This window comes from Chiloscyllium plagiosum, chromosome 10 (assembly GCF_004010195.1).
Source record: "Chiloscyllium plagiosum isolate BGI_BamShark_2017 chromosome 10, ASM401019v2, whole genome shotgun sequence".
Taxonomy (NCBI): Eukaryota; Metazoa; Chordata; class Chondrichthyes; order Orectolobiformes; family Hemiscylliidae; genus Chiloscyllium; species Chiloscyllium plagiosum.
In genome coordinates, this window is record NC_057719.1 from 63,510,602 (window position 1) to 63,536,104 (window position 25,503).

Below are 25,503 nucleotides of genomic sequence, written 5' to 3' on the forward strand. Positions count from 1 at the left end.
AATCCATCGAATTCAGCACCGCCTTCCTAACCTGCAATCCTCTTCCCGACCTCTCCGCCCCCCCCCCAGTCTGACCTATCACCCTCACCTTGTCCTCTTTCCACCTATCACATTTCCGACGCCCCTCCCCCAAGTCCCTCCTCCCTATCTTTTATCTTAGCCTGCTGGACCAACTTTCCTCATTCCTGAAGAAGGGCTAATGCCCGAAACGTCGATTCTCCTGTTCCCTAGATGCTGCCTGACCTGCTGCGCTTTTCCAGCAACACATTTCCATCTTGGGTATTAGTTACACAGTCATCTCATTATACATTAATTATTTTTAGCCATAACTGTCTGCTCAAGGAAAGGAAAACTGGCCATTTCAATTAAAATGTCAGCTGCCTCAAGTATCCCAAAACGATATTAATTATCCTCTGGTTTTGTATTTGTGATACATTATGAGGTTGTGTATTTAGAGAAAAACAGATATGTGATTAATAATACTGTACAAATACTGGAACCACTAATTAGCTATCTCTTAAAAGATATTTATTGTATAATCTGGATCATCAGTTTAAGTCCTTCCAGTATTCGTGTGCAAGTAATCTGTCAAGTTTCATGACCACTTTTTGGTGCTACGCAATCTCTTGGATCAATAAGTGTTCTGACCCACCCTGATAACTGAAGTACTTTTTTTTAAACCCCGAATCTGTGAAAAGTTAATCTAGCTTCCTTTTAAACTGAACAGAACACCAGTAGATCTCATGTCTACGTTCTTTGAAATCTTTAAACCTCCCCAAGTTTATCCTTAAGTTTATCTTCTTAATTTTGAAGTCTCATATCTTGGATTTTTTTTATGTATAGCAATTTGTCAACTCAACACTTCAGTTTCATTTTCGTCTTGAATTAAGCTCACTTAAGTAAACATTTTGTTTCTACATATCAAATGTTTTTATTCTGATAAGTGTCCTTGATATAATCTTTCTGTGGCACAGTACAACAGTAATGTCCTTTTTTGCCAGCTTACAGAATCCAACTGATAAAATGTATCTTTTTCCTACATTGTTTCATTTCTACTGTTGTTAAGTTTAGTTAACATAGCACAATTATTCATCATAAAGGCTTAATGTACACACCAATGCACTGTTCTGGTCAAGTCCCTGTATCTCTCTGCATCAAGAAGCCTTGGTCCTGGCCATATTGGAGGTACATTTGTTGAGTCCCACTGTACAGAAAAAAAACAGCAAACACTATGTTGCACAACTAAAGCCATACCATTGTGAAAACCCTCCTGCATGGAATGCTGTTTAGAAATATTTAACCTATTGTTTTGCTGATATCTACAGGACATGAATGTATGAATTGGGAGCTGAAATAAACCAGTCATACCCTCAAGCCTGCTGCACCATTCTGTAAGATCCTGTCTCATCTGATTATTCTACATCCTTGCCTACTGCAATAATTTGTCACCCCTTTTCTCGTCAAGAATCTATCTACCTCAGCCTTAAAGAAAACTCTACTTTGATCACCTTTTGAGGAAGGCTTTCAAAGATTCATGACTGTTTGATTTAAAAGACATTCTCCTCAACTTTGCCTTAAATGGGTGATCCTCTGTTTTTAAATAGTGACCCCTGATTCTAAAATCTTGCAGCAGTGGAAATATGCTTCCTATGCTTACCCTGCCAAGAATCCTCAGAATCTTAAATGTTTGAATCAAGTCACCTGTTACTCTTATAACTCCATCAGATATAAGTTTAGCCTGTCTATCCTTTCCTCATTGGACAAGTAAGGCTTGCCTTATCTGAAAATTCTTTGATCCTTCTTTTAATAAGGAGACCAATACTTTGCACAGTACTCAAGATGTAGTCTCACCAATCCCTATATAGCTAAAGTATAAGTTAAACTGCCTTACTTTTGGACTAATTTCCGCTTGTAATAAGTAATAATGTGCTACCGTTCTTAATTACATGTTTTACATGCATACCATAAGACCATAAGACATAGGAGTGGAAGTAAGGCCATTCGGCCCATCAAGTCCACTCCGCCATTCAATCATGGCTGATGCGCATTTCAGCTCCACTTACCAGCGTTCTCCCCGTAGCCCTTAATTCCTCGAGACAACAAGAATCTATCAATCTCGGCCTTGAAGACATTTAGCGTCCCGGCTTCCACTGCACTCCGTGGCAATGAATTCCACAGGCCCACCACTCTCTGGCTGAAGAAATGCCTCCGCATTTCTGTTCTGAAATGACCCCCTCTAATTCTAAGGCTGTGTCCACGAGTCCTAGTCTCCTCGTTTAACTGAAACAATTTCCTAGCATCCACCTTTTCCAAGCCATGTATTATTTTGTACGTCTCTATTAAGTCTCCCCTTAATCTTCTAAACTCCAACGAATACAATCCCAGTATCCTCAGCCGTTCCTCATATGTTAGACCTGTCATTCCAGGGATCATTCGTGTGAATCTCCGCTGGACACGTTCCAGTGCCAGTATGTCCTTCCTGAGGTGTGGGGACCAAAACTGGACACAGTACTCCAAATGGGGCCTAACCAGAGCTTTATAAAGTCTTAGTAGTACATCTCTGCTTTTATATTCCAACCCTCTTGAGATAAGAGACAACATTGCATTCGCTTTCTTAATCACGGACTCAACCTGCATGTTTACCTTTAGAGAATCCTGGACTAGCACTCCCAGATCCCTTTGTGCTTTGGCTTTAAGTACTAATCTTTTGTGATTTGTGTACAAGTCACTGAGATCACCCTGCATCTCAGAGGTCTTCAATTTATTATCACTTCGATAATATGCTTTTTTTATGCTTTTTGCCAAAATGGGCAACTTCACATTTTCCCGCATTATTCTTCATTTGTCAGATACTTGCCCATGCACTTAACCTATCTATATTGTTTTATCGCCTCCTAATTACCTCTTCACAACTTAGTTTTCTACCTATCTTAAAAATCTTCAGTAAATTTAACCATGTAATTTATATACATTTCAATAAGTTGAGATACCATCACTTATGCCTGTGGCACACAACTCATGGCAACTTGCCAACCCAAAAGACCCAATTGTGCCTACTCTGTTTTTTGTTAGTTATCCAAACTTCTATTCATGCCAATATATCACCTTGGCATCATGGGCTATTATTTTGCACAATAACCTTTCTGGTACACTATTAAATACCTTCTGGATTCACTTTCTCTTTATCCACAGCATGTGTTATACCTCAAAGAATTCTAATTGATTGTTTAAACATGATTTCTCCTTAAAAAGATTGATTATCTTGAACATGTCTAAGTGCCCTACATTAACTGCTTTAAAATTAGCTTCCAAAATCTTTTCTATGCCAGATGTTCAGCTAACTGACTTGTCATTGGTTTTTACTGCTTTCTGCTGTCTTCCCTCTTGGAATCAAAGAATTACTTTGTTATTTTCCAATTTTGCACAAACTTCCACGAATCAAGGATATTTTGGAAAATTAAAATCCAGGTATCAACTATTCTCAGTCACCACTTATTTTAAAATTCTGGGATGTGATGCATGACGACTCGCGGTCTTGTCAGTCCATAGCTCCAACAGTTGCTCTGTAGCACTTTCCTGGTGATTGCAAGTTTCGAGGGTCTCTACATTCCTTTGATTTCCTGATTTGCAACTATTTCTGCGATGCTACGTGTCCTTCCTCATGAAGAGTGATGTAAAGTACCTGTTTAGTTCATCTGTTGTCTCCTTATTTTCCATTTTTAATCCCCTAGACTCACTTTCAATAGGACCCACATTGGTTGATTATTTTTTAAATGAGCAGCTAAAACAGGTACAAAAGTTCGAACCAGCATACTTTATACATGATCAACAACTTCTTCTGTTGGTATCAATTGTACCCAGATAATTAAAACCAGCAATTGAAGAAAATGTCAGTATAACTTGTTTGACTTCTAATTTAATTCACTTTATATGCCACCATGCTCAATTTCACACTGATTACCACTTTAGGGTATGATGTATAATCACTCCCAAATCTTTTTTGAACTCTACCAATGGATACTATTTCAGATTGAATGACTGTTATCCCTTACCTAACATTTATATGTATGTTTCGATCCATTTCCTATATCTCAGCCCACTTACACCCATGCCAACAAGACAGTAAACAGCAAATATCACACAAAGCTCTTTAAGAAAGTGGTATATTTCAATATGATAAATATTTGTATGAAAAATGGCATGAAATATACAGCACAGAATGAGCCTTGGGCATAGCTCATCTTTGGTGTTAATGCTCCATGAGAGTCCTCAAAGTCGATATGTTTCACTTCAGCCTTTTGCTATTTCTTCCTATTCTTGTTTTCTCAGATACTCCTTTAGTTTCCTTTTGAAAGTACCTGAGCTATTTGGCTCAATTATTTCTTGTGACAGCAAGTTCCATGTTCTGATCATTCTGAGCAAAGACTTTGAATGCTAGGGATCTGAAACAAAATCAGAAAATGATGGAGAAGGTCTAGTAGCATCTGTGACGAGAGAAACATACTTCATATTTCAAGTTCGATATGACTTCAAGCTGCTACTATTTTCCTATTGGATTTATTAGTTTACATACATTTATGACTTAGCTTTGAAATATTCTCTCCATATATCCAGTCTATTTATCCATAAACACCTCTATCAAGTCTCCTTTAAATCTTCTCTTTTGCGCAGAAAAGTATCTCCACCTGTTCAGTTTTTCCCAACAGCTGTGAAGACTTGCTGCAGTCACTCAGCTGCACTAAAACTGGACATTTTAGAGTAAGACAATATATTGAACTGTAGGTGCAAGACTTGACTCGTAAAAAATTTTACACATGATTCCGAATTTTAAGGGGAGGGGAGAAAATTGGCCAGAGGGAGATACACAAGGAGTACAAATTTAGAACAAAAACACAACTGTATTTATGACTCGATAGTTGTTGAGATGCTGTTCAGAGGATCCAATTCCCACTCTAGTGTGAGCCTCTGTAGTGAGTGCTGGTGCCTTCTGTAGAGAGCAACGGCACTAATTTTGATCTATCTAAGTCACATCTTCAGCCAAACACACTCTTCCATCAGTGAATTTCTGTAAGAGAGCAGCAACCTAGAGATATAAAGATCTGCAGTATGTTCACCTCCATCTTATCTGATCGAAATTCCTATTTTAGTTACAAACTTATGGAGGGTGGAAAGCTTATTAATATTCTTTCAAAACTGCAGACGATGAACTCATGCAACCAGCATGAAAGGAGGTATTTCACATCCATGTTTGCTCTCTCTGAGACCAACTCATTCCACTGACACTTTTTTTTTTGTGTCCATGCAATTTATTTCTGTCAGGTCATTGTTCATTTTACTTCAGAATTTTGAGATTATACCATTTCTATCCAAGTAATATATATATAGTGCATGTGTATAGTGTTTACATTTAATGCCAAGTTTTTTATGAGCAATTTCACCATATTCCTTTGGAACACCATGTACATCACATCAACTAAATTGTAGCAAGTAGTTGAAGGAAAAAATGAATGTTAACCTGCCATCTGTCCAACAATGTTGTAGAAATTACAAATAGTAACAGCCTTGTCAAGAATTTAGGTTTTTTTACTAGCTTTTCTTCTGTATCTGCCCTCCAGAGATAACATGTAATCAATCATCAAGGAACTGAATATTCAGAGCTATTATTGTTAAGACTCCGAAGATCTTTCAAATCTGATGATTTGCTGCAAAAGCAGTGAATGTTTTTTCCAAAACATAATTTTGTGAAGAATTTTTAAAGAACCATTAGAGCCATCAGTAACTATGCAATAAGCCTGCTTTAGACAGCAGTTAAGAATACATAAAAATTTAGTGTGGATATTTCCATCTAAAAGGTTCCATATCTAATCATATTTCGAATGTGGGATGTAGCCCTACGATGTTTGCACCTACTTTGTGCCGAACCAGTACCACAATCTGATTCAATTTACGAAATTGACAACATGCTGGAGTGAGAAAGATTGAAAACAAAGAATGTGCAAGAACTAGGCAAAGAATGCAATGTGGTTAGGAACATGGGGGAAGCATACACGGATTTATAATCTGTAATACAGATGAGGCACACACACTTAGAATGAAGAAGAACATAGGAGCTGGAGTAGGCCATTTGGCAATAAGCATCTGAGGGACACACAGAAGACTAACTATAATTACAGATATACTGTGTCTGCAACCTCCTTTCATATGTCAAAAAACAAAACTCTTCTCATTCCACTATTTATTTGCTTCTGAATTGCAGTTAAATCTTTAGGATTCATGTGACATTTGAACATTGCTGTCACTCTCCTATTTACTAAATTTAAAATAAGTAATTTAATTGGTGAATTCAGTCATATTTAACTTATGATTAGCAAACTCTTATGTAGACAACATTAATAACCTACTAAACACATTACACGAGTGCTTTAAGACAGAATGTTATTTCCATATCTTTTTCTGTCTTTTAACATACCCCATGTCATATGTTAGCCTACATTTCTCAGTTTTAAATTGTTCATATCTGGCAAACCAATTTCATCGATCAACTACAATAGCATTGGAACAGGGAAGAGGAGGGAGCTACAATGAGAAACCAAGTCTCCAAGTTGTACTTTTCTAAGTCTAAATTCAAGTTGCCCCTCCCACGCTACGAAAAAAAAACAGATCATGAAGCACACAATTTGTCTACTTCACAGAAGAATGACTGTGGCTAATTGATGGTTAATAATAACTGATACTTCCACATGAGGAATTTCACCAAGAACCTGCTCTTTTTGTTATTTGGTTGCTTCAACAGATTAAGAAGTAATGAGTAGAATCGATGATATCATATGACTAGCTTTATAAGTCTAGCTTCATATTTCAGAATGTTCATCAATTGAATTTTAATTCTACCACCCATGTTATTAGGCCATTAAACAGGGCTCTGGTTTGCCAATCTAGTGACATTGCCACTATGCCACTGTCTTGCTGTAAATTAACTAAAACGTATACCTCTTCTAAAGATTATTCAGTGAAATTGGAAGCAAGCAAGCAGGCCAGAAGGTTAAAAATAATCATTGGAAGCATTATTGCATTCTTTTAACATCCAGAGAGAGAGGAGGGGAAATTTCTTGCATTATTTGTGGTTTCTTTGGTAACATTCTGCTGAATTTATTGATAATTTTGTTTTCTTTGTTTCCATGAGAAAAGTGAAGATTTTCAGGTTGTTTCCTGAGTGATTGAAACACAAGGTGAATTTGAATTTTTAAATGCATCATGGTTGACGGAGTCTTCCCACTTCATTTTTGTTCTGAACTAAAATGAAATGTCCCTTACTGAGAAAGACAGCAAATAATTTTTGAAGGCTCTGAATATTAATTTTCATTTTAATGCAAAAATGGGATAAATGGTCCTTTAAAAGTGCAAGATTTATAAACATCATTGTGTGTGAAAGATTGTATAAAATGGTGAGCACATTAAATGCTTCCTAGCAAGAATTTAAAATACTGAAACTGGGTGAAAAAGTGTTGAGGGAAGGTACTGAACAACAATAGCAACTTCCATTTATTGTACATAGGAATATTTCACAAAGGCATAAGGAGACAAAAGCCAGCACCAAACAAGGACGTGATTAGAATGGCCCAAAAGAGGTGGATTTTAAGTAAGGTCTGAAAGGAGACAAAAGTGATGAACTGTAAGAGTACATTGGAGTGGATAGTGGTATCTTTGCCCATGTGGTTGAAAACATGAATGTGACTAGATAGGCTGAATGGAGGGAGGTCTGCACAAGTGAACAGAATTAGAGTATTGAAGTATTGTGGGAGCTTGATGAGGTTATGAATGATGAAAGAATTTAAATAACTAGGATGAAAATTCAACTGGGTCATTGAGAACAAGTAGATTGGACACAGAAATGTATTGGATATGGTTGGTAATGTTTTGCATGAGCTGAAGATTGCAGCGTATGGAGCTTATGCAATATTTATCCAGTCTGGACTGCAGCATATGGTTAACATTAAATTGCCCTCAGTTCAAGGATGGGCAGCACATGCTCACCTTGTAGGTGATGCCCACATCCTATGAAATGATAATGGGAAAATAGTCTGAATTTTATTTTCCAGGATTAGGATCTTCAAGTGCAAAGCTACTGTACTCTGTAAAGGAACAAAATCATGCCAATATTTCCATTATGCTATTATTCCAGCTGTAGAGAAAAAAAATGCCTGTATTTCCTGTAATGCATATGTCAAAATACCAGAAATCTTGTCTCGTATATAGCCTGACATTCACAAATGCAACCATCCATGTGCCACCTGTGGTGAAATTCAATTCCACCTCTGCAAACAATTGCATCCGCTTTGCAGAAGAACCCTTTGGCTTGCCTTGCATTGTTGTCTCCCACATAAAGATAACTAATTTGGAATAGATTCACAATGACCAGTTAGCTTTGGTGCTTGAACAAAAAGCAGCAATGATGTGCACTGTGGAATTAACCCACAATTTGAAAACAAACACAATAATTATGTTGGGCCTTGCTAGATTAACTTTGCTGTTATATTGATCACTATTGAAGTTTTTAATATTTGTATTCAGAAATAATGTATGATCTTGAACAGTGATCCAGATTACGTGGTGGGAAAGAGAGCAAAGATCTTGACTTTGGTGCAATCAAATGCACAAAGCTAATAATTGGGGACAGCACATTAGTGCTGATATATAATAGTAGTATCACATTATTATACTATTATGTGATACTAGTATAATAGTATAATTATTATACTATTATATTAATAGTGCATTGATGTAACACTTTTTTTGTAGTAGAACCATTTCATAGCAACACAATTAAAGAATATTTGGCACTTAGCCACTTGAGACTTTAGGCAAGGGTTGGTTAAAGAGATTGGTGTTATGGAGCATATGAAAAATGAAGAGAAATTTATATGGATGAAATTCCAGAGCTTGGATTACAGGCAGATGTGAGTGATTAAAATTCACTTCTCAAGAGATGTGGATTGAATGAGAGTAGAAATTTCTAAGGGTTGTGGAACTGAACGAGATTCAGAGATAGGGAGGGGCATAACCATTCAAGGATTGCAAAATAAGGATGAAAGTTTTAAAATTTTAGGTACTGTCTGACCAGCAGTCAGCTTAAATTAGTGAACACAGGGATGATGTTGAACTGGACTTGATGGAAGTTCGAGTATGAGCAGCAGAGGGTGCATCGTGAGAGGTCAACTGGGAGAGAGTTGGCATAATCTAGGCGAGAGAGAATAATTGCATGGATGAAGCTTTCCGCAGATATGAGGAAAAAGAGGGTGCAGTTTCACAAAAGTACGATAGAGTCACTGAAATAAATAAGAACATGAGAGGACCAGACAGGGTGAATATGGAGAATATACGACTTGTTGTAGGAAAGTCGAGCACTAGGATACAGTCCAAGAAGAAGAGGTCACGTGTTTTAAGGCAGATATGAGAAGAATTGTTCTCTCTAGAGAGGGCTATTAGATTGTAGTTCCCCAGAAATCATGGAAGTTGGCTCGTTGAGTTTATTCAAGACTGCATTAAATACATCTTTTTGGTTGACAAGGGAGGGAGCAGGGATGCAGCAGACAGTGAAGTGGAGTTGAGTCTGAAAACAGATAAGCTGTGATCTTATTGAATGCCAAACCAGACTGCCTCCTAGAGGCACAGACTGAGGATAAAGAGAAAGTTGTTTATGACTAAGATGAGGAGAAATTTCTTCACCCATTTGTGAATGCTCTCATCATTGAGTATATTGAAAGTTGAGCTTGACAGATTTTTGGTCTCTTGTGAAATCAATGGATAGAAGGAATGGGTGAGAAACTTGAACTACAGCTCAAGGTCAACCAATATCATACTAGATGGTGGTGTAGACTCACCAGGCTAAGTGGTCATAACCACAGGGATGACAAAACACCAGATCGCCACTTTATGAACTGTGAACATTCTATGATGACTAAAGTCATAACAAAAGTCTTTTTTTAACAAGAATAATGAATTTGGAGAAAGCAATGATGAGGCTGCAGTTAGAGAATTGTGCACAGTTTGAGAATGCTATTATAAATGGACCACAAATGCCATTTAGTACAGAGTGTAGTTACAGCTGAGATGGAAATTTATAGTTCTGAGGAGGGCTCAGAGGTGAACTAATAGAGTTACATCTGTGCTGCAAATATCTATGGAAAAAATAATGATATTTTAAATGTAGTGGGTAGAGGAGTGCAGCAAGACAATACATAATGCCTCAGAATTAGTTTGGAGACAACTTCACAATTTGAGAGATCAGTCATTGTACTTAAAATTGTCAAAGCTCACTTGTTTTAATTAAGAGGGGATTGTTTGCAATGATTATAATTCCGACATGCAGCATTTGAGCAAAGTATTCATTCAGAAAGATCTTGGTGTAGCAATTAAGAAGGCAAATGGAGGTCTCCAAATTAGTTAATTAAAAATGAAAATTATTTCATCTGAGAACTCAAGTGAATCTTCCTTATGACTTTGCAAAATATTTGATACTAGAGCTAGATCTCGTGTTAAGATTAATTTTAATATCTGCCTCATATTTTCTTCATGCCCAATGAGTTAAAATTTTCGTAATGGATTTCTTCTCCTTTGAAAGAGGCCATGAGTTCTCCCTGAAGTTCAAGATGGTGCAGAATTTGAAACATTGAGGCATCGTGCATGATCACTATAAGATAGAGTTTCTCCTCTCACCTTGCATCTCCAATTATTTTTGAACTATTAATTGCTGGTCGTACAAACCTATAAATAAGAGCTGGAATAGGCTATTCAGCCCCTCAAACATGTTCTACCATTTGATGAGATCATGGCTGATCTGTTTGTGGCTTAAGTCTACTTTTCTGTCAACCCCTTATATCCTTTGACTTCCTTATCAATCTGTCTAAATGCATCTAAATAGAGCAAGGGTATCCGAGACCTTACTAAACAATGCAATGTACTTCATCAATTAATTTTAGGATTAAGAACAAAAAAATGGAGAAAGGAAGAAACTGGAATCAATAGATATAGAAAGAGATGAAGAGAGTGAAAGAAAGTTGTGAAAAAGGGAGAAAAAAAGCAAACGGTAAATTTTTTTTCTATATATATTTTCTGTAAATCTCTAGGAACAATTTACTACTTGCAGGAATGAGATTCAATGGTTTTATTTACTCCCTTTCTGGGTCAAAGTTTGACAATGCAGGAACATAAATCATCCCCATTAACACTGTGAAGACGAGACCCACTTTTCTGCTAAGAGTTCAGACTGCATTTATAGTACATATCAAGCAATTTCTTCGCTGTCCTGCTAGTGACATAAATGGTCCAGCAATCAAGACCAACTCTCAAGTATTTATGACAACAAACTGCTGTTGTTCCCCCAAGCATTATTAGTGATTTGTATTAACATAGTCTTTCATCACGTCTCTCTAATTCTTGCAACAGAAGATAAAAGCAAATATAGCAGGCATTTTCCCCTGATTCTCTCTAGTTCTTGCAACAGAAGATTAAAGCAAATATAACAGCCATTTTTCACACAGTTAGATCCCAAAAGGAACAGTTAGATAAATGACCAATACATCTGTTTGTAACGTGTACGTTGGAGGGCAAATGTTATCTGGACATTGGACCAAACAGCGCCATGGAATCTTTTATGACTACCTGGCATCAATTCAAAGACGACTTATTCATAATTGTGGCGTGCTACCTAATTTAAAATGGAAATTCTGATCATAATTTCCCACCTGAAATAAATAATGTAAATATTTCAGGTGTTCGGTAACGCTGACATTGAAGCTGTTCTTTGGGCTAAGGAGTGGACAATGGAGTTGTTTGAAAATCTGGTTGGCAGTGCTGTCCAATATATTGGTATTTGATGGATCTGATAGAATTATGAATATAAATATCAAAGTAGGAGAAGAAATGTCATAGCACTCTTACCGTTCTTAAACATGTTAGGGAAAGGGAAGATTAACCATACTTTTGTATAGAATAATTAAAAGCTGTCTTGATGAGCTTGCTGCTCTCTTCCAATGGTGAATTAGAACAAATCAGTAAATGAGTTTTGTATTTGATTCAAAGTATGCAATTATGTATTTAGTGATTTTTTTGAGGTTTCTGATAACATGGCAACCCACTGCTCTAATCAATTTATTTTCCACAGCACAAAACGTTATTTGTCCGAAAAGTAAAATTTATTTTATTCAATGTATCCTTTCGAAAGATGTAACAATTTGGAGTGGTGGATGCTCTTCAGTTTTACTCTGAGCTTTTGTGTTATCAATACGTTTTTTTTACAGTTATAGGACAGTAAGTTCACTAAATTTTTTTGACAATATTTCTATGGATGCACTTCTTTGATACGATAAGATGCCAACCCCTATTGATGGGAGTCCTTGTTTCTCTCTGTTCTCTTCTAAATGTCTTTGACTCCCTGCTGGGGTTATTTCCTGGCCATTATTTAAAATTGAGCCTCATCGTGAAGCTGTTTGACCAAGAGAGCGTTGCCAGGTCATTGCCTCATCTTCCAGTCATATCTAAACATTCCCAGAAGATGGTGGTGGGGCATAATTGGGAACAAAAATTGTTTTAATCTTATTCTCAACTAACTAACCCTGATCCTGAAAAAAAGTCCTCCTTGTGAGAAATCATGATGTGGAGGTGCTGGTGTTGGACAGGGGTGGACAGAGTTTAAAAATCACACAACACCACGTTATACTCCGACAGGTTTATTTGGAAGAATAAGCTTTTGGAGTGCTGCTTCTTCGTCAGGTAGTGCTGTTTCTTCGTCACCAATGCACAATCATTGGTGAATGTTCCTGAGGATCTGAAACCTGAATATAGGCTGAGGTAACTAGTTGTTGTCAGGAACAACCACTTAACAGATGCTCTTAACAACTTAGGCGGCAACAAGATGGCTTCTCGATGCAAATAACATGACAAAATGGGGGGCTTTTAGGCTGCAGATTGACAATTCTGCTAAAGCTGCATAAGATGGCTTTTAAGTTACTAATTGCTAATTCTGCTATGTTGCATAATTGACTAACCACAGTCTGCTTCAATAGAGATTAGCAGACAATGCTCCCTTTACAGTATGGAAATAGCTAGACTAGATAAGACATGACTGGCCATCCTAACTGGCCTTCAGATGCAGGTGCAATGGCTCTGTTAGTGAGATAAGGGTGGCCTGAGTGTTGAAAAACAAAGTTGGTTCCCAGGAAATATCATTGGACCAAGTAACTGTCAAATAAAGCAGTCTCATGTATTAATTGATAATTCTTTGAATGTACTATGCGATCATGGCCTGTACCCTTTTTTAAGAAAAGTATGAACATGTCTGTGTTTTAAGCCATGTGCGCAGCTCCTCTGAGGAATACGGAAGTATACAACCTCTGTGTTTCCAGATGCTCTGTACCTGGCCATATGAGGAAATAAAGAATAAAGGTCTTAAAGATCCAGACTGATTATTGTTATTGACAGATCACGGAACAGAGAGTGCCTCTCCCCCCCCCACCCCCCTCACCCCTGCCCCCAGATCTTCATTCACACTTCTGCATTGATGAAGGAGCTGAAGATAGTTTGACCTAATACACACCTGTGACTAATTCCTGTAGAGATGTCTTAGCACTGAGGAGACTGATCTCAAAAACCACAACCACCATCCTTTTGCCAGGTATGATTCTAAAATGTTTTCCTCTGATTGTCATTAACACCAGTTTAACTCTAGGTCTTCTTGATGTCCCATTCAGTCATATGTGGCCTTATATCAAGAGCAGTCACTCTCGCCTTACCTCTGGAATTCAGCTAGGTCCATGTTTGGACCTACGTATAGTGCGTCAGGGGCAGAGTGGCCCTGGCAGAACCCAAACTGAATGTTATAGAACAGGTTGTTTCTGAGCACATACTCCTTAATAGCACTATTGGTGGCATTTCTATTATTCTAATGACGATTGAGAATAGACTGTTGGGTAGTAATTTGCTTGGTTAGATTTGTCTTGCTTTTGTGAACAGGACGTACTTGGGCAGTTTTCCACCTAATTGGGTAGATGTACTGGAACAGCTGGCTAGAGGTGCAGAAAATTGTGGCACACAGGTCTTCAGGACTATTGCCAGAATTTTGCCTTTGTAGCCTCCAGTCGTTTGGTGATAGTGTTGAAGTGAATCGAATTAGCTGAAGACTGACATTTATTATGCTGAGGACCTCTGGAGGAACCGAGGTGGATTACCCGCTTGATATGTTTGGTTGAAAACTGTTGTGAGTGCATCTTTCTGCTCTTACCATGTGCTGGACTCTTCAAACATTGAGGATGAGGATGTTTGTTGAGCCGCCTCCTCAAGTGTGTTGTTTAATTATCCATTATCATTCACAACTGGAAGTGCCAGGACGGCAGAACTTAGATCTGATCTGTTGGTTGTGCAATCATTTAGCTCTGTCTTAACAGTTTGGCACGCAAGTTTACTAATGAAATATCAGCTACATAAGTATAATGAAACATGTCAACTACAAAAATATACAGTTAAATTTTCTGTTATAGATAAATTTGACTGTATCTAATGCCATTAAATCCCAACTTTAATACCTCACTGTATTGTATAAGAGTACAATATCTGAATTTTTCATCTCTTGTGACTGTGTTTGCTTTCTGTGATGTCTTTTCAGATTAAATAATTGTACCATAGATTAGTTCAAATTACAGTGTTGTTCTTTGTTGATAACTTGGTTTGTCTTGCATTATTGTGAAAATTAGCTTGAAGTTTGGAATAGTGATGCTGTCGGGTTGCATGTAAATTTATGGATAGCGCATGAATGCGTTAATCTCAGAATTGAAGGATATGTGGCACAAGTTGCAAAGTGATGCACAAAATTCTGGTTTCGGCAGAAAGTAAAAAATTCCTCATGGCATTTTTGGAGTTTATATCTTTTGTGGTTGGAGATGTGATGTCCCTAGTTTTGATATCTTTGGGATAGAGTGATGAAAGTATTTCAAATTTATGCAGGGGAAACAGAATATGTCTCTTTGAATTACACATAGTGAATTGGTTTCAACATTGGAAAGCTGAAATCTGCTTGAAGGTAAATTAGGTTGACACATGCAGACTTGCCGTGTTGAATGAACATTGCACTACAAGATATATACCCTGTTTGGTGCAGCATTAATACATAAAAGCAAAGTTGCAGTGCTGCTTTTGTAGTGTTTATCAAAGAGGAAAACATGATTCATAACTGCCTCTACATTTATCTTGACTGTTCAATAGTAAAGCAGAACAAATACGAAAGATACTTTTGTTCCTGTATCTTGGGATGCAGCAGGGTAAACTGATTGTATTTTTATAATTTAGCATTGCAAGGATATTTTGAGCATCAAATGTATTTTGAATTGAGTGGAATTAAATGATTTTCAAAAGAGACTTGGATGTACCCTCCTGCACAGTGATGTTAGTTCCGAAGAAACATCAGTTCACTGGAAAATCCGTGGATTACCTTTGGGAAAGGTAGCGTTCACAGTGCATAGGTTACAACTTGAGTGGCAAGATTATTGTATGATGAAATAAATTTACTCAGCATCTTCCTCCTCATTGACAATTGACATCTAATATACCCAAAAGAGTATCCAAAAGAAATGCAATTGTAAGTGCAGCTTAAATTTAATATTGCTTCATAAGAACAGAGCAAATATCCAGTGCCAGTAATCAGTCACTTCTACATTACACTGTAAACTGCTCTTCATAAGCTGAAAAGCTTTTGATAAATGCATCCCAGACCAGCTTCTTTGTAATGGCGAAGCTTACAGCATTCTAACTCAAAACCTGATTTTCATGCAACATTTCACCCCTAACAAATTACAAGTCAGAAGTGCCTCATTATAATTACTATAATGGTTATTATTTTTAGAATACTAAATTGATAATTGCTGTAATTCATTGAGCAACTCTGATTGTAATAAAGGCAACTTTATGAAAATACAGTATGTTAGTGTCTGCCAACTTTTTGGTGTTGTTTATATTCCTATTTCTTCTAATCACTGAAGCATGAATAGAAATTGATATGTTTTAATTTATCCTGGTCAATATGTTACATATCGTACTGTAAAAAAAGAAATGAAGTTGTTAGTTAGTAAGTCCCATAAGCCACTTAAAAATGCTGAATTTGGCTTCATAAAAATTGATTCTGTAGCTAAAATAAGGAGAATGAAAGACTTGATTCAAGAGTTTAACTGTTGTCCTATGTATAACATGACATCAATAGAGCTTTCAACATGGGTTACAGAGTCTTAGCTTAACAGTAGTGCAACAATGGCTCTGATACTTAAGTTTAGGAAAACAACATCAACAGAACTCTTGCTTTTAATCTAAACACCATTGATTCCTGCTAAGAATTTAGCCCCCTGAGTCACAAATTCTAAAACCAGAATGTTTTGTTGCATTTGTGTAAACTGACCTTGAGGCAGTCATCTGATTACTTGCCAAATTGTTTTATACTGGTCATTCTCAAACTTATTGGTGCTACTTTAATAACCATACTAGCCTCAGCTGCTTTTACATCAATGGCTCAAAGCTTAAAATCATAGTGGTTTCAATTTTATAACTATTGTTAATGTGTGCAATAATGACTGTCTTGCCTTACATGCAGTACTGTACAATATAAGATCTAAAGCTGACCACATTTGTGAACTTGGACCAGCTAAGGAAATAACAGTTTTGCAGAGACATTTGAGTGGGTTTAGTTGTATTTTGGTATAAAACTAGCTGTGTCAAGAAGGTAATGAGAAATTATAAAATCAAGTGATCAATAAATAGACGAGGCTGTAGCATAATGTTAATGTCTCTTGAATAACATTCCAAGACTCAGGCAAAGTCTGTGGGGACATGGGTTCGAATCCAACCAGAGCAGATGGTGAAATTTGCATTCACTTAATCACTATGGAACTAAAAGATAGTCTAATAACAACCATTAAACCATTGTCAGATTTTGAAATCTGCCATCCACATGTGGTCTGGCCTACCTATGACTCCCAGTCCACAGCAAAGTGGTTGACTCTTAAATACTCTGTGAAATGCCCTAGCAAGTCAATCAGTTGTATGAAGCTGCTACAAAGTGTAAGCAAAATAAGGAAACCAGGCAGACTACCTGGCACTGACCTGGCACAAGAAATAACAGCTTAAATACATTCCTCTTGACCATTGCAAAGTCCTCTTTACTGTGATCTGGAGACTTGTGACAATATTTTGACAACTGTCACCCAGACTCGTCAAGATACAATATCTCAGACATCAGTGTTGGAGAGTATGTCCTGTCCTGCCCTTCCAGAAAGGTAATTAGAGATGATGGCACCAAGGAATATGGGAGAGAGTTACTTGGAGCTCTGGACCCAGTGAAAATTGGATATTGGGTCAATCATGGACGTAAAAACTTGTTGCCACCTTCTGGTCACCACCTCGACTGATGAATCAGTACTCCTCCATGTTGAACACCAAATGGAGATAGGATTGAGGGTGGCATGGCACAGAATGTGCTCTAGATAGGGGACTTCAATATTTATCATGAATAATCTCAGTTCTGTGCAAACACAGCAGAAGTTCCTCAAATTGTGTTCTACACCCACCCACCTTCTGCTTGATTGTTACTTATCAGCTTCAAGCTTGAATGTTGTCCAGGTCTTGCTGATAATGGATATAGATTGCTTCACTATCTAAGGGGTTATGAATGTTTTAATTCATGGTTTGTAATTAGGAATGAGTAACTCATTGGCAACATTTGCAGATGATGCAAAACAGAGAGCCAGAGCAAACGCTGAAAATACAATATAACACAAGAAGACATTGGAAAACTTGCAAGCTGGTTAGTTAAGTAGCAAATTAACATTAACATAGCTAAATGTGAGTTGAGATGATGTGCTTTGATAGGAGAGTAGACGTGTCACCCTGCCTTGGGCAATAAATTGAATGGGTCAAAGGTGCAAAGTGATTAAGGGACATGGGTCAACAAATCATGAAAAGCAGCACCACAGCTTAGTGGAGCAATAATATACATTAGCCAAATAATGGGATTTACTTCTTGAAATTCAAAAGTAATTAAATTTGTGTACTTGTGTGGAAGCCAGGTTATACTGTACCATGCACAGCTCTAATCTTAATACTGTAAGTTTATTGCAGAAACACCATTCGAACAGCAAAAATATCTGAGCCATGAAGTATCAGTAACAATTTGGAAAGCAGCTTGCCTCCTGGGAATGAGTTGTTTGGCTGGCCTACAGATCCAGCTCTGTTAACATGGACAAGGGTGGGGGTGGGCAGATTTGGAACAGATTGGCTTTACATTTGTGATATCTTATATTTTTACATTCCACTTGCTGCAGAAAAAGTTGTTTTGTTGTAAGGGGTACCGTTTCCACTTGTAGGAGAATCCATAATTTGGGGCCATAAATACAAGGTACATAACATTAAGTCAAATATTTTTACTCGAGTGTTTAGATCTTGGAATTGGCTCCAGCAGGAAGAGATTGCAGTACATAGAATACATAGTTTCAAAATAAAACTAGACTAAGCCATGAGAGAAACAGAGTTGTAAGATATGGAGAAAAATTTAAATCAGGTGATAGAATGAAAGGCAGATTCATGAGGAGAATAAGCACTAATTTAGTCTATTTGAGTTTCTATGCTGTGCAGTTAAGTATAAGAATCCTTTCCCTTGGCACTGAGGTAAAGCAGAGTCCAATATGAAGCCATGCTTAGCAAGTATTCAACTCGGACATTAGCCACCTGAGACAGAAACCTAGTATTGTATGTTTGTAATATTCTGGTAAGAAAATGGACTCTGTTGCTTGGATTGTCATTTAAAGAAAAATAAATAAATGTTCGTATCGGAGTTCTCTTTCAGTGGACAGAGTACGAGTTGTGGATGATAGTAAGGTTGTAGTCTTTCCCATTACAGTTCACATTTCACTACTTACCAGTCTTCTTGCAAACTCACAGAATTCTAGGTTTCATGATAATAACTCCTGGTATTCTTCAGAATTCACAAATGTGACATCTGTAATATAGAACTTCTGGTGAAAGCTGCTTAATCAGGCTAGTGCTGAGAAATTCATTCGTGGAGTAAGTATTAAGGCAGCAACAGACATTAATAATTTATTTTCATCTCATAGCCATTTCCTGGACAATTCATGTCATAAAATCATTTCCTTATAATACAGAAAGAAGCTGTTTAGCTCAGTTTAAACCGTGCTAATTCTGTTTAGTCCCATTCCACTACTCCAAACTTGAAGCCTACAAATGTATTTTGTCCAGCTGACCATCTAGCTCATTTTTAAATTCATTGATTGAATGCCAGTGGATCCATCCATTTGTGGGCACAGAGTTCCAGATCATTACCATTTACCGAGTAAAAAGGTTCTTCCTCTCATCTCCCTCGCATCTCATTCCCATCTTGGAAACATCTTGTTTATCCTGTCCAACCTTCTAATAATTTTACACACCCCTATCAAATCTCCCTCAATCTCCTGTGCTCCAAAGAGAACAACCCTAGATTCTCCAATTTAACCTTGGAGTAAAAATTCTCCATTGATGGAACATGAAGAAATTGAGGCAGTGCAGCATCAGCCTGGAGGGAAGGAAACTTCCAGCAATGATTTACAGTTGATGGTTCACAGTCTGACCAAGAAAGTTGAGGAGAATGAGGAATGCTTCAGCCTCCTCTAGGAGTACGTGAAGAATTTGAAGGACCAGCTCAACAAAGAGAAAATCCAGTATCAGGAGAAGGAAGCAATGTACATGAAAAATGTGAGTACACGTTGTTATAACCCACTAAGGTAACATGTCATACATCGAACACCACTGTTCCAGAATTGTACCAAATGCTCATTTTTTTTAAAGGTACACCCAGTGCCTTGATTGACCTGATTTTCAGACCAAGGTTGATACAAAGCATAGACTATGCACCAAAATTGGAGGTGTTGCAGGCAGTGAATAATTACAATGGGATCTTGATCAGATGGGCCAATCGGCTGAGAAGTGGCAGTGGAGTTTAATTTAGATAAATGTGAGGTGCTGCATTTTGGGAAAGCAAATCTTAGCAGAACTTATATACTTAATGGTAAGGTCCTCGGGAGTATTGCTGAACAAAGAGACCTTGGAATGCAGGTTCATAGCTCCTTGAAAGTGGAGTTGCAGGTAGATATGATAGTGAAGAAGGCGTTTGAAATGCTTTTCTTTATTGGTCAGAGTATTGAGTACAGGAGTTGGGAGGTCATGTTGCAACTGTACAGATTGGTTAGGCCACTGTTGGAATATTACATGCAGTTTTGGTCTCCTTCCTATCAGAAAGATGTTGTGAAACTTGAAAGGGTTCAGAAAAGATTTACAAGGATGTTGCCAGGGTTGGAGGATTTGAGCTATAGGGAGAGGCTGAACATGCTGGGGTTGTTTTGCCTGGAGCGTCGGAAGCTGAGGGGTGACCTTGGAGAGGTTTACAAAATCATGAGGCGCATGGATAGGATAAATAGACAAAGTATTTTCCTTTGGGTGGGGGAGTCCAGAACTAGAGGGCATAGGTTAGGGTGAGAAGGGAAAGATATAAAAAAGACTTAAGGGGCAACTTTTTCACACAGAGGGTGGTGCGTGTATGGAATGAGCTGCCAGAGGAAATGGTGGAGGCTGGTGCAATTGCAACATTTAAGAGGCATCTGGATGGGTATATGAATAGGAAGGGTTTAGAGGAAAATGGCCCAGATACTGCAGGTGGGACTAGATTGGGTTGGGATATCCGGACGGCATGGACGAGCTGGACCGAAGGGTCTGTTTCCATGCTGTATATCTCTATAACTCTATTAAAGTAATTAACTCAACCTCTCCAAATGTTAGTTAATATTTTCTCCCTCATAAGTTCAAAAACTTTACCCATCATTAATGTTAAACTAACTGACCTGTAGTTACTGCTTTCTTGAATGAGGGTGTCACACTGCCACTCTTCAATCCATTAGCATTTCCCCCTCCACACCACAGCCACCCCACCCCATATTAGAGGAAAACGAAAGATATTGAGGGCTATTCTTCACTTCTAACCCTGGACTGGGTGACTTATCCACTTTAATCATTCAAGCCTGTTCAGAAATTTCAGCCTCTCAATTTCTGTCTATCCATTACCTCCACCATCACTGCTTCTTCCAAAAATTAAATACTTTGACACTTGTCTCTACAGTAGTAGAAACCAGTACAAACTTCTAGCCTTGTCCTGAATCTCTGAGTGTTTCACTCTCAGAATCCCACTTAGCATTTATATGCCTGGAAAAGTTTTTTTGGTTCCGGTTTATGTGATCTGCCATTCTGTTCTCATGTTCACTCTTTGCCAATCTTATTTCCTCTTCACTCTCTTCTCCCCCCACCACCCCCAACCCCTATCTACAAAATTTGTTCTCATTTGAAAATTCAATTAATATGCATCAAACATCCTCTTCAAAAGACCATAAGACATAGGAGCAGAATTAGGCCGTCCATCCCATTGCGTCTGCTCTGCCATTCAATCATGGCTGATAGGTTTTTCAACCCATTTTCCTGCTTTCTCCACATAACTTTTGATCTCCTTAGTAATCAAGAATCTATCTATCTCTGTTTTAACTTTACTCATGACCTTGCATCCACAGCCTTCTGTGGCAATGAGTTCCAGATTCACTCTCTGGCCAAAGAAGTTTCTTCTTATCTTCGTTCTAAAAGACCTTGCCTTTACTCTAAGGCTGTGCCCACAGGTCCTCATCTCTCCTGCCAATGGAAACATCTTTCCAATGTCCACTGTGTCCAGGTCATTCAGTATTCTATAAATTTCAATCAAATCTCCCTTCATCCTTCTAAATTCCGCGTGTATAGTCCCAGAGTCCTCAAACATTCCTCATATGTTAAGCCTTTCATTCCTGGGGCATCAGATAATTCTTCAAATTGAAACATTACTCAGGGTTCTGGAGAAAAGGCATGAGACTGGCATTAAGTTGTAATGCTTGTTTAGAGAGTTACTAGAGATGCAATAGGCTGAACAGCCTCCCTCTGCATCATTATGATTCTATGATTCTGTCATTCACTGATCTAACATTATAAATTCTCCATGACTTAAGGCATTGATGAAGTGTTATTGCAATGAGAACTTTCTTTTTTGCCAAAACTGTATCAATCAAGTAAGATGACTTTCTGTCAAATATCATAAGGACTGATATTCCTTAAATTAAGTGTTTTTGTCTCCAAGTAGAAATGCGTAACTCTTTCAAGATTTTTGTATATTTTTAATGACTTTGGGTGTACCTATAAAATGTTTCTTTGCAATTATCTCAATGACCAGCATGTAAAAGCCATTCCTTTAGAGAATAATGAAGTTTTCTTTAATTAACTATTGTAACAGAGTTAGTGAAAATAGAATTCTGAATCTAATTTATTCGAGTTCCAGCTTTGTGTCATTTTCCTTGAGGGACTTTCTTGAAATCTACTTGCAAAAGTAATTACTTCAAGTTGGGGTCATTTGAAAGTGCCAGTTTAACCTGAAGCAAAGAAATTGCATGACCTATTCATATTAAAAAATAATAATTATGTTTTATAAATACAACTTAAACAGTAAAAATATAACCAAAAATTATTTTATTTATATTTATTCTTTTGAAACCTCTACATTAGAACCAGTGAAAGGTAACAACTTTTTTTATTAAAAACAAGTTGCCTGAGGAGAACCATGTGAATAAATCCAAAATCTTCATTGATTCAGTTTGCCAAATAAAATGCCATTATGCTCTTTGATAGCACTTTAAATCAATATCTTTCAGCATTCATTGAAGTGCTAGTGTTGTTGATAGGAGCATTTGGTTTTTGGCTGAAAGTCCCCATGTGGTGACAATTTTTTTTATCTTGGCCTTGTAGCTTTAGGAAAGTAGTCGTCCACATAGAAGCATCGAAACTGATGGGGAAAATCATACTTCCATTGCGAACATTGGTTGAAGCTCCTCATCAAGTCACTTGACTATCCTCAGAGTGAAGATGCACAACTTATGAACACTTAAGGGGTTGAGAAATTTTCTTTTTATATGTTATCTTTAGCACACTGCAGTTTTCCTATTTTTCCCTATATAATCTGTGCTCAGTATTTTAAAAATACGTTTTATTAAGTTAAAGTAAATGGATTGCAGATTCTTATTTCAGATTAATAAAGATAAGTCATGTCTCTGTTAAGAGCTAACATAATTAAAACAATTTTCTATTGTTACTGTATTTTTGATTTAATTTGAATTTATGAAATGTATTTATATGATTAAGCCTGGCACCTTTTCGTTTTGTCTCAGATTACCATATAAAATAACACTTAGATGAAGGTTCCAAATTATTTTGACTCCCTGTTTTACTCTTACATGTTTAATTTTGTGTTTCTTCAAAGGAGCTCTTAAAGTGAACTCGTCTCTGGATCCCATGCTTAGTGAAAGTAATCTATTTACAACACAGGAATGCTGTGAATTTATTGACATTTTTTCATAAGGGAGTTTTCAGACAATAGATCATGGAGACTTGCATTAATTGTCTTCAAACAAGTGAGTGATTGTGTAAAGTTTCAAGAATTTAAGTCGTACCTTGTGGAGTTGTAAATTACTCAGTGGTGTGGTGACTTGGCCAGTTTACTGGAAGTTATAAAGGGTCCTGTTTGTGCTTAGTGAAACACTACTGGAAATATAGTACTGGACTTACGGTTCCATTGAAGGAATACAGCTTTAGCTTTACATGAGGAAACTGTGTGTTTTCACTGATGAATTTATATAGCTTCTGTTTTGTAATTTGTTAATTGATGAAGCCCTTTCTTCACACACTTGGACCAAACAGAAGTGGGAAGGAGAATTTATTTTTATGTTTGCCCTTGGAATGTGAACGTGATGGACAAGGGCATCTTAATTGTCCATCAGAAGGTAGTGGTGAGCTGCCTTCTTTTACAGCTATCGCCTCCGTACGTGGTATTTTCAGTGCTGCTAGGTAATGAAGGTATACTTTGGCCTAGTAACCATGAAGGAATGCCATGTTTCCAAGGTGGTGAGCGACTTGGAGGGAACCTTATATGTGGTAGTATTGCCATGTAGCTGCTGTCTTTGATCTTCTAGCAGATGGAAATCATTGGCTTGGCAGGTATTGTTGAAGAACCCTTAAGAGTGCAGATGCAATGCACCTTGTAAACACTTTTGCCAAACACTAACCTGTCATGAGCATGTAAGAAATATCAGTAAAAGTGGCCCATAATGGCCTCCTGAGCCTGTTCTGCTATTCAAAAATAATGGCTGACCAATCAGTTCCACTTGCTGCTTGTTCCCTATATCTCCCAATTTCTCCATTGTTCAAAGAATCTGTTGATCTCAGCTGTGATAATATTCATTGCCACAGTCACCACTGCTCCCTGGGATAGAGAATGCCATCAATTCACAATCCTCTAAGGTGAAATTAAGTTGGAGGTGCTTACTTCCAGCTTAAATGGGTGACCCATTATTCTTAAACTGTGCACCTTGAGAGGAAACATTCTCTAAGTGTCTTGTTATAATTCCCATAGGCAATAATACATTTTAGAAATACATTTGAATTTCTCAGTGACAGGCCTGTAAGGATTCGATAACAATGTTTCAAATTCTTTGACATTTACGATAGCAAAATAAATTGGAAGCAATATTGACTATGTAAATTGTTTTTAAGCAATTTCTACTGTAAACTAAGAAATCCTTCCTTACTTGACTTCTCTATTGGCTTGTTAAATATGGGCATTATTAAGGCTACAAGAGAACATGATATAAGAACATAATTAGGCCATTCAGCCTTTTGAATCTCTTCTGCCAATTAATCATAGGTGATCTGATGTGACATTAATGCACTTTTCAGGCCTTTCCATTATCAATAGTGATTCCCTTCTCGATCAAAATCTATCAAACTCTAAGCTTTGAATATATTCAGTGATCCAACCTCTACTGCTGTCAGGGAAAGGGAATTTCAAACAGTAATGATCCTCAGAGAAGAAGTTCCTCCTCATCTCTGTCTTAGATGGGACACCCCTTCTTTGAAAACTATTTATAAAACTTCTAGATTATCTCAAAGGAGGAGCACCCTTTTAGCTTCAACCCTGTGAAGATCTCCCAAAATCTGACACACTTCACTGAGATAATTTCTCATTTATGAGTTTAGGCCCAACCAGCTTAACCTTTCTTCCTAAGACAACTCCTAAATCCCAGGTGTCAACCGAGTGAATCCTCTCATAACTGTCCTCAATGCAAGAATGCCCCTCCTTAAGTAATGTAAGCAAAGCAAGATAAAAATACTCACTCAGATTCAGTTTTATTTGCTGAGTTCACAGTGGAACTTAATTAAGCTAAATGAATTAGTGATCACTTTAACCCAGACATTGAATTTTTCAAGGATTCTTATTGAACACAGACACTAGAACCCCTTTGCCAGTGAAATGCTGTTAATTCACTGATTGTGCCCTGGGAAATTGTTTTTAAACTTATGCAGAAA

The 25,503-nt window shown here is 37.4% G+C and overlaps 1 protein-coding gene and 1 long non-coding RNA gene across 9 annotated transcripts in view; both read left to right on the plus strand.

The window, feature by feature from the left end:
* The window catches only part of LOC122553707, a 16,437-nt gene extending 4,703 nt beyond the window's left edge, over window positions 1-11,734 (plus strand). The window contains exons 2-3 of the long non-coding RNA XR_006312794.1: window positions 7,189-7,229; window positions 10,980-11,734. This is a non-coding gene — a long non-coding RNA (uncharacterized LOC122553707). The remainder of the gene's footprint in view (window positions 1-7,188; window positions 7,230-10,979) is intronic.
* The window catches only part of LOC122553706 (gephyrin), a 537,285-nt gene that overhangs the window by 148,899 nt on the left and 362,883 nt on the right, over window positions 1-25,503 (plus strand). The gene's annotated exons all lie outside the window — the stretch shown is intronic.